Here is an 18,624-nt window from a genome sequence, read left to right on the forward strand (position 1 = left end):
CATACATTTACAAAATGCTAAATACATAACATGAATTCATTAAAAAAAAAATGAAGCTGTAAACCCAGTGCTGCCTTATAGTATAATTTTTTACATTTACCCTAAAAACATTTTAACTTTTAATAGAATGCTCCATTGGATTTGGTGCTCAGTCCTGGACAACTCTTCATTTCCAGTGACCTGACTTAGGTTGAATTTTGTTATTTGAGCCAGCCCCGTGAGTAAGCTTGGCTTGCTGGCTATTTGTGTGTTTCTTGTTATTTAAGACATCTTGCTGAAGTTGAAGAGTGCAGTCTTTGAAAGAGTGCTTTTTAATGGAAAACTGTTGCATTAAAAAGTGGCTTTGTGTTTTTATAGACCACACAATTCTAAGCCAAATGACACAGTTTCAAAATAGCTATTGGTGGATAGAACACACAGGTAAGTACTTGAGAGCCTGGTGGCAGAAGTTTGAAGTGTTTGTAAGAAGAAAGCACAGCATGAGCCAGATCTAGAGTTTCCTGTTTGATCATTTTTTACAATATCTTAGTATAGATTTGCAGTTACCCTGCCAGATGTGTACTTCATCTTTAATTAGACACATTCAAATATATCAGTTAAAGAGCTTTTGGTTCAGTATCTGATATTCGGAGCATTTATTCTAATATTGCCTTTTACTGCCTCCCAAATCTATACTTGTATTGGTACTGTATACAGTAAAGGCGAATGCATTTTAAAGTATAATGTATGATACCTGGTGTTGATCGAAATGGGGTAAGTCTTCCACAGCCTTGTCTCTCCACTGATTACAACCAAGAACTCTGGAAATAATGCAAAATGCAGCTGAGGATTCTGAAAAGTAAACAACAGCAGGAAGATTGGGTAGGGAAGTCAAAATTTGAAGACCTACTGGACTGGCAGTGAATTTACTGTTTGTATCATCTTTTCTTTCTTAATCTCCTGGCTTTTACCTTTGGAGGGCTGAGTCCCAGGACTGCTCATTGAACACCAATGGCAGAAAAGCCCAACAGAAACCCCCTCCTTCTAGTCAGAAGATTCAGAATAGGGACCCTTGTGAGCCAGAAGATATGGAAGGAGTTCCCCGTCCTTTTTTTCCTTTTTCTCCTTGCCCTGCCTTGAGGCCAGCCCAGTTAAAAACCTGCAGTGCTGCAGTGGTGATGGCAGTAGTATAGCACTATGGATGCTGAGATACAGCCCTCTTTCTGTACAAAGGAAATAGAAAAGGGATCCCTGGGGTCTAGAGAGTGTGGGAGGGAATCAGTTATTTTTTCTCTGTAGTTTCCCTTGCTGATATGCTGCAAGGACAGTCCCAATTATGTGGAACTGAAAAACAGTGTAAGGGATTAAGTTCTAAGAGAAAATCCTGGTTTTATGCATAGCAGATTTGGAAAAGAGGACCCTAGGGGCCAGAGGGGTCAGGGAAGTGGTGGAGAAGAGAGCTGAAAAAGGGGATCTCCTGTTTCTGTGTATAAGCTGAAACAAGTCCTGAGCTCACCCCTAAGCAGCACATGCACAATTCAGACCCAAAGGGGCACAGCAAATGTTTTGAGTACAGAACTGTGACATAAGGTACCACACAGTCCCAGTCTATCTCCTGAGTAATCTGAATAACATAGCTATTGAAAATTGCTATTTAACAAGATGGCTGACTAGATGCAGACAGGAAGAACTTCTCCCACTGAGAAACCAGACCATCAGGAAGAACTGCATACTCCAAACAGATCTTCAGAAAGAAGGTATTGAGAGTAGACAGAAGAAGGATACAGACCCCGGGCTGAAGTGGGGGAGGAAACCCTGCATGGAGTTGCTGAGCACCAGGACTTATTCCTGACCCTGAGCAGCTCCTGGGGAAGGGGTGAGTGAAATAGGCTTGGAGTGGCCCACTCTCGTTACAGACCTCTAGTATCCTCACTGCAGGAGACCCCATAACCCCTATGAATATTTGAGCTGGCAGAGACAGAACTCCAGCTTGCGTGGATCCCCAGGGGTCTGGCGTGGGAATGGCTGCAGTGGAGCATAGTCATGGATGCTCATCCTTCAAGGCCCACTGTACTCCTCCTCTAGGTGGCTTTAGCCTTTTTGGCTGCCAGACCTGGACAGAGCATATCTTGCTCATGGGAAGGGGCCTGTCTGATCTGAGTGTCCCCCTATTTGCTGGCCTATCCCAGGGTCCCTGCCTGGCCACACCTGCTTGCAGCATGGCCTTGGCTGCCCAGCTGAGGCACTTGCCGGCAGCTACTGCCATAGCTCTTTTGTTAGAAGATCCATCCTCAGAGCTTCTGTAGGAGTTGTAACTGATTACAACTAAAAACTCTGGAAATAATGCAAAATGCAGCTGAGGATTCTGAAAAGTAAGCAACAGCAGGCAGATTGGGTAGGGAAGTCAAAATTTGAAGACCAACAGGTATGGCTGAATTTACTGTTTGTATCATCTTTCTTAACCTCCTGGCTTTTACCTTTGTAGGGTTGAGTCACAGGATTGCTCAGTGAACACTGTGTACATGCTGTGTGCATGCTAACCTCACTACCACACTGCCACTGGTGCACACACGTACAGGGACCCCTGCTGCCTTGCCGAAGCCCTTTTGCTGGCAGACCGCATTGGAGTGTTACCAGCAGACTGGGAACACCTCAGCCCCTTCAGCACAGCAGGAGCTTAACCTCAAGGGGCCAGAGAAAAAAGGCTGTGGGCCTGGTCCCAGGTCCCCAGGGTTAGAGCACACAGCCTAGGAATGCTAAGCTGAGCCTTGGCCCCCTGCAATCATCCAGACATGAAGCCAATCAATTTATACCCAGCTTATACCACTTTCAAACCCTCAAGGGCATCAAAGAATATAAAAAGCAAAAAGCCCTATCCGAAGGACAGCAACTTTAAAGATTAAAGAAATATCATCTCACACAGATGAGAAAGAACCAGTGCAAAACTCTGGCAATTCAAAAAGCCAGAGATTGTCATCTTACCTCCAAATGACCACATGAGCTCGACAGCAAGGGTTCTTGATTGAAATCACTGAAATGATGGCATAGAATACAGAATCTGCATGGCAAATAAGGTCATCAAGATTTAGGAGAAAGTTGAAACTGAATCCAGGGAATCTAAGGATTCCAATAAAATGATACAGGAACTGAAAGATGAAATAGCCATTTTAAGAAAGAAACTGTTCTTCTAGAGGTGAAAATCTACAAGAATTTCATAATACAGTCAGAAGTATTAAAGCAGAATAGACCAATCTGAGGAAAGAATCTCAGAGCTTGAAGACCAATTCTTTGAATCAACTCAGTTGGACAAAATAAAGAAAAAAAATAAAAATGAACAAAACCTCTGGGAAATAAGGGATTATGTGAAGAGACCAAACCTACAACTCATTTACATTCGAGAAAGACAGGGAGAGATAGCAAGCAACTTGGAAAACATTTTTGTGGATATTGTCCAGGAAAATTTCCCCAACCTCACTAGAAAGGTCAACATGCAAATTTGGTAAATTCACAGAACCTCAGCAATATACTACAAGATGTCCATCTTGAAGATAGATAGTCATCAGATTCTCCAAAGTCAATGTGAAAGAAAAAATATTAAAGGCAGATCAAAGAGTAGGGGCAGGTCATATACAAAGAGAATCTCATTAGGCTAACAGCAGACCTTTCAGCAGAAATCTTACAAGGCAGAAGAGATTGGGGAGCTTATATTCAGCAGCCTTAAAGAAAAGAAATTTCAACCAAGAATTCCATTTCTGGCCAAACTAAACTTCATAAACAAAGGAGAAATAAAATTTTCTTCAGACAAGCAAACACTAAGGGAATTCATTACCACCACACTTGCCTTACAAGACATGCTTAAGCAAGTGCTAAAAATGGAAATGAAAGACTATTATCTGCCACTATAAAAACACACTTAAGTACCTAGCCCACTGACACTATAAAGCAATTATATAATCAAGTCTGCATAACAACCTACTAACAACATGTTGACAGGATCAAATCTTAACATCAATATTAACCTTGAACATTTTAAACAAGGCCAGGTGTTGTGGCTCATGCCTGTAATCCCAGCACTTTGGGAGACTGAGGCGGGTGGATCACCTGAGGTCAGGAGTTCGAGACCAGCTGGGCCAGCATGATGAAACCCCGTCTCTACCAAAAATACAAAAAAATAGCCAGGCATATTGGCACATGCCTGTAATCCCAGCTACTCAGGAGGCTAAGGCAGGAGAATTGCTTGAACCTGGGAGGCAGAGGTTGCAGTGAGCTGAGATGGCACCACTGCACTCCAGTCTGGGTGACAGAGCAAGGCCCCCTCTCAAAAACAAAACAAAACCTTGAACATGAACAGGATAAATGCCCACTTTGAAGGCACAGAGTGACAAGTTGCATAAAGAAGAAGACCCAACTGTATGCTACCTTCAGGAGACCATCTTAAATGCAAACCCACTCATAGGCTCAAAGTAAAGGGATGGAGAAAGATCTATCAAGCAAACAGAGCAACAGTTGCTATTCTTATTTAGAAAAAATAGACTTTAAGCCATCAATGGTCAAAAAGGACAAAGAACCCAGGTGTGGTGGCTCACACCGGTAATCCCAGCACTTTGGGAGGCTAAGGTGGGCAGATCACCTGAGGTCAGAAGTTCAAGACCAGCCTGGCCAACATGGTGAAACCCTGTCTCTACTAAGAATGCAAAAAATTAGCCAGGTGTGGTGGTGTACAGCTGTATTCCCAGCAACTTGGGAGGCTGAGGCATGGTAATCACTTGAACCTGGGAGATGGAGGTTGTAGTGAGCTGAGATTGTGCCACTGCACTCCAGCTGGGTGGCACAGAGTGAGACTCCATCTCAAAAAAATAAAAAGGACAAAGAAGGACATTACATAATGATAAATGGTTCAACTAAATAAACAGTCTTAACTATCTTAAATATATTTGCACCCAACACTGGTGTGCTTAGATCAATAAAACAAGTTTGTAAGAGACCTATGAAGAGACTTAGATAACCACACAATAATAATGGGAGACTTCAACATGTCACTGACGGTGTTAGATCATGGAGGCAGGAAAGAAACAGATACTAGGGACCTAAAGTTGACACTTAACCACATGGATCTAACAGACATCTGTACAATATGCCACCCAACAACAACAGAATGTACATTCTTCTCACCTGCACATGGCACATACTCTAACATTGACCACACATTTGGCCATAAAGCGATTCTCAACAAAAACAAACACAAAACCCTACCAACCAGTCTTTCAGACCTCAGTGCAATAAAAATAGAAATCAATACCAAGAAGATCCCCCAGACTGTACAATTACTTGGAAATTAACCTGTCCCTGAATGACTTTTGTGTAGAGTGAAATTAAGATACAAATCAATAAGTTATTTGAAATTAATGGAAACAGATACAACTCACCTGAATCTTTGGGATGCAGCTAAAGCAGTGGTAAGAGGAAAGTTTATAGTGCTAAATGCTTACATCAAGTTAGAACTCAGATTAACAACCCAGCATCACACCTAGAGGAACTAGAAATACAAGAGGGAGCCAACCCTAAAGCTAGCAAAAGAAAATGAATAACAAAAATCTGAGCTGAACTGAACAAAAATGACAGGTGAAAATTCATATAAAAGATTGATGAAACCAAAAGTTGGTTCTTTGAAAGAATGCATAAGATTGAGAGACTATTAGCTAGACCAATAAAGAAAAAAGATCCTAATAAACACAGTCAGAGATGACAAAGATGACATTACCACCAACCCCACAGAAATGCAGAAAACAGAACCCTCAGAAACTATTACGAATACCTCTATGCACACCAACTAGAAAACCTAGAGAAAATAGATAAATTCCTGGAAATGTAAAACCTCTCAAGATTGAACTAGGAAGAAATGGAATACTTGAACAGATCAATAATGAGTTCTGAAATTGAATCAGTAATAAAAAACCTACCAACCAGTAAAAGCCCTGGACCAGAGGGATTTACAGCTGAATTTTATCAGATGTATAAAGAAAAGCTGGTATCAATCCTATTGGAACTTCTAGAAAATATTGAGTAAGAGGGACTCCTCTCTGACTCATTATGAGGCCAGATCATTCTAATACCAAAACATGGCAGACACAATAAAAGATGAAAACTTCAGGCTAATATCCCTGATGAACACATACACAAAAATCCTTAACAAAACACTAGCAAATTGAATCCAGCAGCACATCGAAAAGCTAATCCACCACAATCAAATAGGCCTTATTCCTGGGATGCAAGGTTGATTCAACATATGGAAATCTATGTGATTTATCACATAAACAAAACTGAAAACCACATGATGATCTCAATAGACACAGAAAAGGCTTTCAATGAAATTCAACATTCCTTCATGTAAAAAACCCTCAACAAAGTAGGCATTGAAGGAACAAACCTCAAAATAATAAGAGCCATTTATGACAGACCCACAGCCAACATTATAACGAATGGGCAAAACCTGGAATCATTTTCCTTGAGAACCAGAACAAGACAAGGATGCCCAATCTCACCACTCCTATTCAGCATAGTACTGGATGTCCTAGCCAGAGCAATCATGCAAGAGAAAGAAGTAAAAGTCATCCAAATAGGAAGTGAGGAAGTCAAACCATATCTACCTACAGATGATATAATTCTATATCTAGAAAACCCCATACTCTCTCTCCAGAGGCTTCTAGAATTGATAAATAACTTCAGCAAAGTTTTAGGATACAGAATCAATGTACAAGTATCAGTAGCATTTCTATACATCAATAACGTTGAAGCCGAGAGCCAAATCAAGAATGCAGTCCCATTCACAAAAGCCACAAAAATAATAAAATATCTAGGAATACAGCTATACAGGGAAGTGAAATATCTGTGCAATGAGAATTACCACACACTGCTAAAGGAAGTTGAAGAGAACACAAGCAAATGGAAAAACATTCCATGTTCATGGATAGGAAATATTAATATTGTTTAAATGGCCATACTGTCCAATTCAGTTTACAGATTCAATGCTATTTCTACCCAACTACCTATATCATTTTCACAGAATTAGAAAAAACTATTCTAAAATTCATATGCAACCAAAAAAGAGAATGCATAGCCAAAACCATCCTAAGCTAAAAGAACAAAAGCCAGAGGCATCACCCTACCAACTTCAAACTATATTACATGGCTACAGTAACCAAAACAGCATGATACTGGTACAAAGACAGACATATAGAGGAGTGGAACAGGTTAGAGAACCCAGAAATAAAGCTGCACAGTGACAACCATCTGATCTTTGACAAAGTCGACAATAACAAGCAATGGGGAAAGGATTCCCTATTTAATAAATGGTGTTTGAAGAGCTGGTTAGCCATATACAAAAGTTTGCAGCTGGACCCTTTCCTTTCTTCATATACAAAAATCAACTCAAGATGGAACAAAGACTTAAACATAAAACCTAAAACTGTAAAAAGCCTAGAAGGAAGCCTAGGAAATACCATTCTAGATATAGGCCATGGCAAAGATTCCATGATGAAGACTCCAAAAGCAATTGCAACAAAAATAAAAATTGAGAAATAGGATCTAGTTAAACTAAAGAGCTTCTACATAGCAAAAGAAGCTAGTGTGAGTAAACAGACAACCTTCAAAATGGGAGAAAGTATTTGCAAACTATGCATCCAACAAAGGTCTAATATCCAGATTCTGTAAGGAACTTAAATCAACAAGCAAAAATCAAACAGCCCCAGTAAAAAATGGGCAAAGGACATGAACACTTTTCAAAAGAATACACACACAGCCAACAAGAATATGAAAAAATGCTCAACATCATTAATCATCAAAGAAATGCAGATCAAAACCATGATGAGATAGCATCTCATACCAGTCAGAATGGCAGTTATTGAAAAGTCAAAAAAAGCATACGAAAAACATGCTGGAGAGGCTGTGGAGAAAAGGAAACACATACAGTGCTGGTGGTGGTAACGTAAATTAGTTCAACCACCGTAGAAAGCATTGTGGTGATTTCTCAATGTAAAACAGAACTACCATTCGATCCAGCAGTCCCCTTACTGGGTATATACCCAAATAAATGTAATTCCTTCTATCATAAAGACACATGCAAACATATGTTCATCACAGCACTGTTCACATAGCAAAGACATGGAATCAACCTAGATGTTCATCAATGGTGGACTGGATAAAGAAAATGTAGTACATATACACCATGGAATACTACACAGCTATAAAAAAAATCAGATCATGTCCTTTCCAGCAGCATGGATGCTGCTAGTAACATTATCCAATGTGAATTAATGCAAGAACAGAAAATCAGACACTTCATGTTCTCACTTATAAATAATAGCTAAACACTGAGTACTCATGGATGTAAAGAGGAACAGTAGACACTGGGCTTATTTGAGGGTGGAGGTTGGGAGGAGGGTGAGGATCAAAAAACTACCTATCAGATACTATGCTCTCTACCTGGGAGATGAAATAATTTGTACACCAAACTCCAGTGACGTGCAGTTTACCCATGTAACAAACCTGCACTTTTAAGAAAACATTTTTAACAGGACCCAATGAAAACATAATATCCAACATGTTCAGAATATAATGCAAAGGCACTTAACATAGAGAATCAGGGAAATCTGACAAGTTGCTAAGGGAAAAGATAACAGGTGCTTACTACAAGATGACCCAGATGGTGGATTTATCACACAAAAACTTTAAATTGGCTTTGGTAACTGTGATCCAAGAGATAAAGGTGAAAACACTTGCAATGAATGGAAAGATAGAAGTTCTCAACAGAAAAACACGTACTTTAATAAAGGACTCAAATGGAAAATGGATTGATTTAATGGCAGAGAGAGATGAAAAAAGTGAGTGAACTTAAGACAGATAAATATAAATAATTCAAACAATAGAAATTACCTAAAATAAGAGGGAAAATGGAAAAAAAATGAACCAACTCTTAAGGAGTTGTAGGACAATATTTGGATTTCTAACATTTGTGTCAGCATAATGCCAGAAGAGGAAAAACAAATATCAGAAGAAAAAATATTTAAAGATACAAGGCCTGAAAACTCTCCAAACTTGGTGAAAGACATAAACTTACAGATTCAAGAAACTCAGCAAACTTCAAATGGTATTATTTCAAAGAAAGCCATGCCCAGATAATATTATAATCAAATTGCTGATAATGAAATTGTTGGGCATGTCAGGAGCTTGTAGTCACCAGTCTGCTCTAACAGGTAAAAAATGGGACAAATTGAAAAATCAGCAGTTCTTCCTGGACCTAAAGAGAAGTGAGGCCATAGGACAAACCACTACCCCCAAAACTGGAGAGGCAGGTGGATACAGCTAACCATAATTTACTTCAGTGATAACCAATTAACAAAGTCTCCCATGGGAAACATTGCTTGTATAGGAAAACCTGCATTATAGTTGACAAATTGCTAGAGATTCACTGTGGACAAATCTTAGATTTTAAAAACTCCAGGAGGACCTAGTCAGCAGAAGTGGGTGGAGGGGTCTTCCACTCTTATGAATTTCACCTCTTGCTGCTCTACCAGGTTTTCACAGTGAATATTTGAGAAAAATTTCCTTTGCTTCTGGCACAAGGAAGGGAAAAGGAGCCATTTTGAAGTATGCCAGAGTACTCTGTTTTGTTTTGTTTTTAAATGAGGTCTGCTTCAGAAAAAATTAGTTAAAACACAGTGTAAGTGGCCTGGGGTAAGCAAAACACCCAATTCTAGTTCTCTCTAGCCTTTTATTTGAGAAAAGGGGAATATTAAACTCCTGTACCCTCTAGCCATTCTGTTCCAACTAAGAGAGAAGAGAACTGAGAAGCACTTGTGAAGTTCACAGTCCAGAGGCACAGCCTCACTAAAGCTTGAGACCTAATCATAACACTGTAGAGTGATTCCCCTCCTCCTACACCTTACCACTTTATTACTGACAATGTATTTATATCCGTTAACCAGTGTGTCATGTCTGGCTATCAAGAAAAAAATGAGAAGATACAGTAAAAGGGGGAAAAATGGGCTGAAGGAAGAGACAGAGCAAACATCAGAATCAAACTCAGATATGTCAGGGGTTCTGGAATCATCAGATTGGGAACTGAAAACAACTATGAATAATAAGCTAAGGGCTCTAATGGATAAAATAGCTTGCAAGGACAGATGGGTAATGTAAGCAGAGAGATGATAATTCTAAGAATCTGTAAAAGAAATGCTAGAGATCAAAAACACTATGCCAGAAATGAAGAATATGGGGCTGGGTGCAGCAGTTCATCCCTGTAATCCCAATGCTATGGGAGGCTGAGGCAGGAGAATCACTTGAGACTAGGAGTTTGAGACCATCCTGGGCAACATACTAAGACTGCATCTCTACAAAAAGTTTTAAAAATAACTGGACATAGGTGGTGCATGCCTGTAGTTCCATCTACTTGGGAGGCTGAGGTGGGAGGATCCCTTGAGCTCAGGATTTGGAGTCTGCTGTGAGCTGTGATCACACCCCTGTCCTCTATCTAGCCTGGGTGACAGAGCAAGACTCCGACTCAAAAAAAAAAAAAATGTCTTTGATGGGCTTTAATAGACTGGACATGGCTGAAGAAAGAATGTCCAAGCTTGAGGATGTTTTTAAAAGAATCCTCCAAAACTGAAAAGCAAAGTGAAAAAATACTGGAGTAAACAAACCATAACAGAATATCAGAACCATGGGGGCAACTACAAAAGGTGTAACATACATATAAAAGAAATATCAGGAAGAGAGAAAGGAAAAGAAGAAATATTTGAAGCAATAATGACTGAGCATTTCCCAGCCAAACCACAGATCCTACAATTTCCTAGTTGACAAAGCAGAATAAATGGCAGAATAGCTATGTGAAGGCATGTCATTTTTAAACTACAGAAAAATCAAAGGTAAAAATCCTGAAATAAGCCAGATCATAATAAATAATATTATATATTATCTATATAATAGCAAAGATAAGAATACCTTTTTCTCAGGAACAGTGCTAGCAAGAAGAGAGTGGAGTGAAATATTTAAAGTGTTGAGAGAATGAAGCTGTAGCAATCTAGGATTTTGTATCCTGTTAAATTTTTCCTTCAAAAGACAAGGATAAATAGAAAATTGCTTAAACAAAGGAAATTTGTTGCCAGTAGACTTGCCATGCAAGAAATGTAAAAAATGATATGTCAGAAACTCAGATCTACATAAGAAAACATTGGAGAGAAATAAGGTAAAATAAAACTTTCATTTTTTAATTAATCATTGATCTGAGACAACAGTTTATTGAAAATAGTAGCAATAATGCCTTTGATTATGTGTGCTTGTCTATATATATACTTGTCTATACTTAAGCACATATATACATGGTTTGTTTATGGTTCATTTCCCCCCAGTATTTTTTCTCCTTGCTTTTCAGTTTTGGAGGTTTCTGTTACATACATATATCCTCAAGCTCAGAGATTCTTTCTGGTGTGTACATGTGCTTGTATGTGCATGTGTGTGTGTATATGTTTATGCTTATTTATATGTGAAATGCATGACAGAAATTATACAAGGGATGGAAGGAAGGAATTAGCATTATTTTGCTATTATAAGGTATTCATACTACTCATGAAATGATCTAGTGGCACTTGAAGGTGGACCTGAATTAGTTGTAAATGTATATTGCAAACTCTAGGGCCAGCACAAAGAAAAAGTAATGAAAGCAGTATAACCAATGTGGTGAGAAAGGAGTGAAGATAAAATCATGTAAAATGCTCAACTAAATCCACACAAGGCAGAAAAAGGGTGAATGACAAAAATAAGAACAAATAAATGAAAACAATAAATATGGTAGACTTTGATCTAATTATCAGTAATCGCTTCGAAGGTCAGTGGTCTAAATGTACCAATTAAAAGGCAGATTGCAGGAGTGCCTAAAAAAACAAGACCCAACTTTATTGCTGTCTATATGAAACTCTTTAAATATAAATACACATGGATTAAAAGCATGGGAAAGATATGCCATGCTAACATTAATCAAAAGAAAATAGGATTAGCTATATTAATTTCAAACAGCAGATTTCAGAGCAAGTAAAGTTATCAGGGATAAAGAGACGAGTGTTCTATAATGGTAAAAGTGTTAGTTCTCCAATTTACCTTATGTGCTTAATAACAGAGTGACCAAATTCTCAATGCAAATACTGGTAGAACTGTGAGGAAAAAATAGATGAATCACTATTATAGTTGGAGACTTCATTACCCTTCTATCAGAAATGGCCAGATTTAGCAGGCAGAAAATCAGTAAAGACATTGTTGAACTCAACAACACCATTACTCAACTGGATATAACTGACATCTGTAGACTACTTCATCCAACAACAGAATACACATTCTTCCCTAGCTCAGATAGAACATAGAACATAGAACACATTCTGAATCGTGAAACCTTAACAATTTAAAAAGAGTACAATCATATAATAACTGTCCTTAGGCTACAATGGAATTAAACAAAATCAACAGCAGAAGGATAGCTGGATAATTCCAAAATGCTTGCAGGTTAAACAACACACTTCTAAATAACATGAGTCAAAAAATCTCAATAGAAATAGCAAAAAATTTAGAGCTAAATGAAAGTGAAAAATGAAAATTTGTGGGATTCACTGAAAGCAGTGCTTTTAAATTTATAGTATTTGATGTATTTAGTAACAGAAGGAGAAAGTGCTAGAGTCAGTCTTCTAGGCTTTGACCTTAGGAGACAAGAAAAGAGGGAATTAAATCCAAGGTAGGCAGAAGATAAGAAATAGTAAATATTGGAGTGGAAATGAAATTGGAAACAGGAAATTGATAGAGGAAATCTACAAAACAAAAAACTGGTTATTTGAAAAGGTAAAGTAAGCAGAGCTTTAGTCAGGCTAAGAAAAAAAAGAGACCACATAAATTACGAATATCAGATATGAAAGAGGTGACAGCACTACAGATTCCATGGACATTAAAAATGACAAAGGAATACTATGAATAACTCTATCCCTACAAGTTTGATAACCTGGATGAAATGAACCAATTCCCTGAAAGATACAATATATCATAACCTTCCAAAACTGAAAGCACCAGGTTCAGATGGGTTTACAAGTGAATTCTACCAAAGATTTAAGAGAGAAACTGTACCAATTGTTTAGAATTTCCTTTAGAAGGTGGAGGCAGAGGGAATGCTTTCTAACTCATTTTATGAAGCCAGTATTAATATCAAAGCCAGAAAATACAAGAAAACTATAGACCAGTATCTCTCAGGTACATAGATGTAGAAATCATCAATAAAATATTATAAAATTGAATTCAACACTAAAGACATATACCATTATGAAGTGGGATTTGTCCCAAGTATGCAAGACTGATTCAGCTTTTTAAAATTGATATTATCACATCAACAGACTAAATAATCACATCATATCAATAGAATTTCGAGACCAGCCTGGGTAACAGAGCAGTACCCTCTTTAAAAAATAGTAAAATAAGAAGAATGACTAAAAAGTGACAGTAATCAAGACAGTGTGGTGAAAGAATAGACACGCGTAGATCAGTGAGACAGAGAGCCCAAAAATGGACTTTGTAAGATGCTTAGCAGCATTTCTGGCCTGTATTCACTAAGTGCCAGTAGCAAAACTTCTGCTGGTTTAGCAAAACTTCTGCTGGTTGTGACTAGCAAATGTGTCCAGTAGGTGACAGTTGTCCCTAGGTAAGAGGGTTCAGAGGGCCATATCTGAGAACCACTGCCCTAATCCCCACCTTGAAGTCCCTGCATATAACCGGTTGGGTCTTCTGTTCCTTTATATAAATATGGGCTGATAGTTGTCCTGCTTATATTCCGAAGGTGGCCCTAAGCATCAAATGAGATAATGACTTGGAAGTGCTTTGACAAAAACGCCAAACAGATTTTATTATTTTATGTGGTTAGGAATAAGAAAATGCTGCAATAAAAAATTTTTAAAGGATGTCCAGAGGTGAAGGGAAGTAACTAGGATGGTCACAACAGAAGAAAAAGCATTTTGAATAGAGATTGAGAAGATTGATATTTAAGGGAATATGTAAAATGGCTGTTCAAAAAGGATCTTGTTGGATGGCATTACTTTGGCATCACCCAAATCCAGGTTCTGGCCTTCCATTTTTCTGTTCTGTAAAGTTGATTTTTTCCTTTTCAGTTCTTATTGACTTGATTGGGGATAGAGCTGATTATTTCCATTAACCCAACCTAAAATAGACTTGAGAAAGGACCAGAATGCTTTTTGTAAAATAAGGAGAAGTACCAAGCGAAGTGAAGTGCCCTGTTTAGCTGGTCAGTGTTTTGGGGTTTTTTGTTCTGTCTCTTCTTACAGAAGAAGGATCTGACACCTTTATGGAAAGTTGTTTGGTGAACTTGTAATCAGAACAAAGCAGTTATTTGCATTCCTAGTACAGTGTAGTTGGTGACTGATAAATGTTCATGTTCTTTTGGTTTCTTTCCAGTGTATAGAGAAATCTACCAAATCAAGCAGAACTTTTCACTGGTTTGTCAGGGCACTCTTTACCCTGTCTCTGCCAGAAACACTTTAACAAGTCTCTGAGTTTTTTTTTTTCCTGCAATAGATTTTATACAGACTAATTGGCCTTCTAATAATACTCTTTGTCAAACTAATAATAAATGACAAATTAGGTTATATCATATTCCATTTATGCCTTTCTGAGGGAATATACTTATTGCATTCACTTATGATAACTTTGGTGTTTGGAAACCTCCATTCAGGAATTTGTTTATAAACTACCTCTTAAGGAAAGGAACCATGGTGATAGTAGTGTTTTTGTAACAATGACAAATAGCTCTCTTAAACTGATTGTATATAAGAAATAATGAGCAGCAAAAAGTTAGGGGTGCACAGTATTGACATGAAAACTGTTGATTAAATCCAGAATTTAAGAAGTCATAGCAAGTAAGTAATGTGGGACTGATGCCTTGTCTGATAAAAAAGGTTACATGCCTAATAATTAGATTTTAAAACATGAGATATTTGTTAGATGAATAATAATAATAATAAAAGCTATTGAAGGAAACCGCTTCCTGTAGAAACTAGGCACCCTTCTGTCCTTTTTTTTTTTTCAACCATGGTCCTAATTAATTCATATATTCTGCATTTCCATGGTAGCAAGATAGCATCTGTAGATGCTGGTAATTTAGCAGTTGCTAATGAATTATAATAAAAGGTACTATTACAGAAATGTCAGCTATTATACTGGAGACCATAGTTCAGGAGACTTTTCTTTTTTCTCTGACTTAATTTCTTTTATATTTCTTGACATATTTAAGATGCACATAGTTTTCACCCAATTTTTTTTTATTGAATGGATGCAAAAGAGAGATAAATTTGTTACTAAATACCACTAAAAGGATTGTTTGGAAACATTTAATGAATAAGTATAATGTATAATTGCATTCATTAAGCTATACATGTTTTTTGAATGTATTATTTCTGGGAATGAATACCAGAAAGAGTGAATACCAGAAAGACTTTGAGATTTTAGATACATTGTATTTTTATCTCCTTTTTATTTCTCTTTTTCTTTCCTCACTCCTTCATTTCAACAGACACTAAATACCTAATCTTTCCAAAATTATACTAGATTCTCCTTATACATTATTTTTATAACTATAGTATGAAGTATATAATTATCCATTAGCTAAGCACAAATGAGATGCATAAATGTATGCAAGACTGTCTTCCTCTGCCCATTTTATGTCTAGACATTCCTAGACATGGCTGTTCACCAGTGGCCACATTTCTTACAAGAAGACACTGTGGTCAGCTCTTGATTGTTCAGGCGCTGTCTAGCTCTTTCTTTGTGACTTGTTTTTGGGCCATATTCCTGCTGTTTTTACCTCATCAGTGAGTGGATGAGAAAAAAAAACGAGAACTCATATTAAGTTAATTAGTTTGATATTTATCAGCTGTGTCTATGATACCATTTTTTTTTTTTTTTGTAGAGTATGTTATTTTTAAATTTATGGGAAATTTATAATTCTGAGGGTTAAGTTTTCTGTGAAACAAAATATTTGTTCACCATGATAAGAATGAACAATTTGCTTTTCTCATTCCCTGGCCATCTTGGCGGCTGTTCTTGGTTGGGGGCCATCTGGCACCTAAGCCAGGAATATGATGGTGGCAAAAATGAGGGAAAAGTCACTGGAGTTGATCAATGCTAGGCTCCAAGTTGTTATGAAAAGTGGAAAGTATGTGCTGGGGTACAAGCAGATTCTGAAGATGATTAGATAAGAAAAAGCAAAATTGGTCATCCTCACTAACAAGTCCCCAGCTTTGAGGAAATCCCCAATAGAGTACTACACCATGTTGGCCCAAACTGGTGTTCATCACTACAGTGGTAATAATACTGGACTGGGCACAGCATATGGAAAATACTACAGACTGTGCACACTGGCTATCATTGATCCAGGTTATTCTGATATCTTTAGAAGCATGCCAGAAGATACTGGTGAAAAGTAAACCAAGCAAAATAATTTTTCTTTAGTAAAACTTGCCAGAGGTTTATCCTTGTAATCCCTAATCCCAGCACTTTGGGATGCTGAGGTGGGAGGATCACTTGAGGCCAGTAGTTGGAGACCACCCTGGGCAACATAGTGAGACCCTGTCTCTATAAAAATAAAACGAAAAATAAATAGCTGGGCATGGTAGTGGTTGCCCGTTGCCCAAGCTACTCAGGAGGCTGAGGCAGGAGTATGTCTTGAGTCTAGGAAGTTGAGGCTGCAGTGAGTCAAGATTGCATCAGTGTGCACCAGCCTCGGTGACAGAGTGAGACCCTTTCTTCAACAAGAAAAAAAGAATAAGCAATTTTCACCGGAAGCAATTTGTCTATGGGATTAAACAGTGAAGAAGAAAGAAGAGAAAAAGTAAATAGAAAAATTGGATTTTATGCTGAATATTCTTTGACTAATATAAAGTTTGGGGAGAGAGAAGAAACGTGCAGTTGTATGTGCTTTAATATTTCTGCAGTCCTGAATAGATGTGTAATAAGTAATTTCTGCAGTCCAGAATAGATGTGTAGAAGTAATACTAATTAGTATTAGTAGAATGATGAAGACAAAAATGAGTAGAAAGCTATATGTTTAGGGAGACAGCAGAATGATATTAGAAATTAACACTAATTGCATAGAATTAGCATGTCCGTATAAATAAAATGGTTTAAAAGGATTTGGAAACAGTATTAACCATGTTTACTATGTTTAAATAATATACTCATTTTATTACTAAAGAGTAAAGTTCTTTCAAATAAACATGGTTCTTAGATACAAAATATATTATCAACAACGGCAACAGCAACAAAATGAGACCCCATCTCTACCAAAATAAAAAATTAAAAAATTAGCCAGGCGTGGTGGCGCGTGACTGTAGTCCTATCTACTCAGGAGGCTGAGGTGGGAGGATCACTTGAGCCCAGGGGTTCAAGGCTGCAGTGACCTGTGATTGCACCACTGTACTCCAGCCTGAGCACAGCGAAGGACCCTATTGCTTAAAAATAAATAAATAAATAAGAATTTATATAGTAAACTAGCACTTATGCTTTCCTCATACATCCTATACATTAGCTAACTGAATCCTAAAGCCTCTTGGTATCACCCTCGATTTGCAGTTTTGTACACCAGGAACCAGGTAAGTCGTTTTCCCATGGTTACATATGAAGTGTAAGTGGCAGACCTGCAACTCGAATATTGTTCGTTATTGAAATTCAAACATGTTCTGTCTATATGCCACATAACATATATGATTTACTTTGAATTTATTTAAATTAGTTTCCCTAAGAATTGTAAAACTAAGTCTTTAAGATTTTTAAATCTCATAATTTGAGAAAAAAAGCTTTTTGTCAACTTTGAGATTTAGCTTTTGATAGTTATGTGGCTCTGTTATCTTTTCATGAAGACTTAATTTTCGTTTCATTGACTTACTTCATTTTAACTTGCAAGCTTAGTTCATGAAACTGCCTGACAAACCCAAAGCAATCTTCCACCTCTTATGAATGAACTCATGAGTCTTTCTTATCCATAGGAGTACACTTACCACATTATGCATCATCATAATTATGTGTTTTTATTAATTGTACTTTTTTGTCTCCAGCTACATCACTTGGTTCCTTGTATTTTACATTTTATGTGTAGGCATGGCATTTTATTCTGGTTATGTGTGAAACATTTTCGGAATAAGTGATGGATTATTATTGCTTATTTATACCTTAATTCTACCTCTAGAACATAGTGGGACATCTTTTCCTAGTGAATATTTATTAGGCAGAGTCTGAAGGAGCTGATAGTCTTTAATGCTTTATCGCTTTCTTTAAAAGTGCATGTTATTTCTCTGGCCAGACATTGATGTACTACTCAATTTTCCTTTAGGATAGTGATATTTTAGATAAGTAGAACTAGCAAGAATATGTGTGGGTTTGTTTTATAGCTAGCTTTGGGGCCATTTACTGAATGTTATACTCAGTACAGTTTGTTCTTTCACTCATTGCATTATACATCATGAGATGCAGGCCTGAAGCTTTCTGGCTGACCTCTTTGCCTGGAGAGAGTGGTAGGTTCCAGGAACTCAAAGTTAAATTTATAAATATTAATCT

General features: G+C 37.5%; 1 protein-coding gene and 1 pseudogene across 1 annotated transcript in view; both read left to right on the forward strand.

Annotated features, from left to right (window-relative positions):
* The window catches only part of SLC2A13 (solute carrier family 2 member 13), a 347,978-nt gene that overhangs the window by 21,415 nt on the left and 307,939 nt on the right, over nucleotides 1-18,624 (forward strand). The window lies entirely within an intron of this gene.
* LOC129526069 (large ribosomal subunit protein eL30-like) lies at nucleotides 16,078-17,628 on the forward strand (annotated as a pseudogene).

This window comes from Gorilla gorilla, chromosome 10, assembly GCF_029281585.2.
Source record: "Gorilla gorilla gorilla isolate KB3781 chromosome 10, NHGRI_mGorGor1-v2.1_pri, whole genome shotgun sequence".
Lineage (NCBI taxonomy): Eukaryota > Metazoa > Chordata > Mammalia > Primates > Hominidae > Gorilla > Gorilla gorilla.